This window comes from Suricata suricatta, chromosome 12 (assembly GCF_006229205.1).
Source record: "Suricata suricatta isolate VVHF042 chromosome 12, meerkat_22Aug2017_6uvM2_HiC, whole genome shotgun sequence".
NCBI classification, from domain to species: Eukaryota; Metazoa; Chordata; class Mammalia; order Carnivora; family Herpestidae; genus Suricata; species Suricata suricatta.
The window spans coordinates 101259086-101261598 of record NC_043711.1 but is presented as its reverse complement, the minus strand read 5'-3'; positions in this window follow the sequence as shown (position 1 = coordinate 101261598).

Sequence of the window (2513 nt, the reverse complement as noted above, 5' to 3'; positions counted from 1 at the left end):
CTCAGAAGCTCCAAAGGGACACGTCTTTCGATGGCAGACCCCCTAGTGGGGTCCAAGATGGCCTCCCCTCAGAGGCCCCCCCCCCCCCCCGGAATGTCTGCCAAGAGGAAAGACAGCAAATAGAATCTTTGGGGCAACTTCCCACTTCAGCAGTAAAGTTTAGAAAACTAGGTTTGTCTTCTCTGCTGTGGCCACTCCCTTTCATCCACGTCATCCTCCCCCCCACCGCCCCCCAGTGGTTCTCTTCCAGCTGCCCCTCCCCCATGTCTCCTCGTCTCCCCTTAAGCCCCTACTTTATTCTTCCAAGTCTACCTCGGTTTCCCCTCTCCACGTCCATCCTCCCACTTGGCCTCATACCTCCTTTAAAAATTTTGTTTTTAATTGGTAGTTGAGCTTTCTCTTTTCTTAATTTTTTAAAATGTATACTCATTTTTGAGAGAGACCTAGAGCACGAGTGGGGGATGGGCAGATTGAGAGGGAGAATACAGAATCCGAAGCAGCTCCAGGCTCTAAGCTGTCAGCACAGAGCCCGACGGGGGGCTCGAACTCACACACTGTGACATCATGACCTGAGCTGAAGTTGGATGCCCAACTGACTGAACCACTCAGCCGCCCCAGTAGTTGAAATTTCTAATCACAAATCTATGACCTAAACCCTAGCAAAAGTTTCTAGCTGCATGAGCGTTGGAGCAATAATGCAAAATTACCAGAGGGGGCACTAAATAGGTGATTGCTCAAGCAGAAAAACTCATTTAAATGATTTAAAGGCAGTTATTAAAACACATTATTTTCCCATGGCCTTCCAAGAACTATCTTCTCCGTATACTACACATATTATAACAGAAACAATTATACAACTATACTACAATTAAACAATTATAGTATTTAAAACTGGCGATCCAAGAATCTAACTCACAAAGGCATTACTGCTGGTACAAGAGTTTCTTTTACAAGTGAATCTAGTTCTTTTCTGTACTATCGAAAATGAAGAAAAATAAAAGCCTATGCACTGTGTGCAAGGATGTGGGGTACACCAAACACTGTCTCCTTGCAGGTGGAAGGAGGGAAAGGACATGTAGAAAGCGGTTTTCTGGATGGAGAAAGTTCTCTGGCTGTGGACAGCAGACAAACTGTGGAAGTCAGCGGCCAAATGAAAACCATTTCACCCAGTGGCTCAGTGGGTTAAGCTTCCGACTCTTGATTCTGGCTCAGGTCATAATTTCATGGTTTGTGGGTTCGAGCCCCACATCAGGCTCTGGCTGCCAGCATGGAGCCTGCTTGGGATTCTGTCCCTCCCTCTCTCTCTGCCCCTCCCCCATTTGCACTCTCTTTCAATCTCTAAATAAATAATAAACTTCAGAAAAAGAAACTATTTCTCCTCTAAGCTGTTTGTAGGTGCCCCCCCATCATTCAAATAATTTTATTCATAATCAGCAAACCAGGCAATTCCATTAGGGGCGCCTGGGTGGCTCACTAAACTGACTGACTTTGGCTCAGGTCATGCTGTGATGGTTCATGAGTTCAAGCCCCACTTCAAGCTCAGTGCTGACAGCCGGGAGCCTGGAGCCTGCTTCAGATTCTGTGTCTCCCTCTCTCTCTGCCCCTCCTCTGCTCACACTCTGACTCTCTCAAACAAACAAACAAAAAACCTAATAAATAAACATTAAAAAAAGAAAATTCCATTAAAATTGTATTAAAATTTTGAAAACAAAATAGGACGATTCGCTGGAATGTTGTAAAAAAGTACCTTTAAAAAAAAAATCAATGTACTGCAGATATCTTAAAAACCCCTGGCTCCAAACTTGTATTGATTTTGTACCCAGCTGGAAAAACCAACCAACTCCTCCTGGAGACCATCAAACTTATTAATTTCCATTAAAAGGATTTATTGAGGTGAAATTCGCATAATAGGCAAGCCGCCCTTTTAAGTGAACAGGCGGCCGGCCATGGTTCGCGCATGCGTGGCGGCGCCGGTCCGCTCCTCCCTTACCCCTTTCTCCTTCACCTTCTCCCACCTGCCCTGAGATGTTGGGGAGAGAACTTCATAAGGTGCAAAAGTCTGGAAAAGACTACAGCTGTCCTTCGGCTCCGGTTCCCGCCCGAGCCGGAGCCCGAGCCCTCCTTCCCCTCCTCCCTCCCCACCCCCTCTCCGTGCTCCTGCCAACATTCCCCCAACCTCCCTCCCCCACCCACTCCTCTGCTTCTGTGAGCCTTTCTTCTTGCCTCCTGTATCTCCTCCCCATGCCCCTTCCTATGTCTCCCCTTCTGTTCCATGGACTTCCACACTCCACTCTTGTCTTGGGCCACCCGCCATTTTCTGTCCTGCCCACAAGAATCTCTGGAACCCCCCACGGGCTCCCCCAATGCCCATCCACCCCACCTGCCCATCCACCCACTCGGTGCTTCCAAGTCCTTAAGAGTTCTCCCTCCCTGGCACTCCCCCACCTTATCCACGCTCTTCCCCCAAGTCTGGGGAAAGAGTCCCTTTACTCCCCCTTCCCATCCACCTGCCC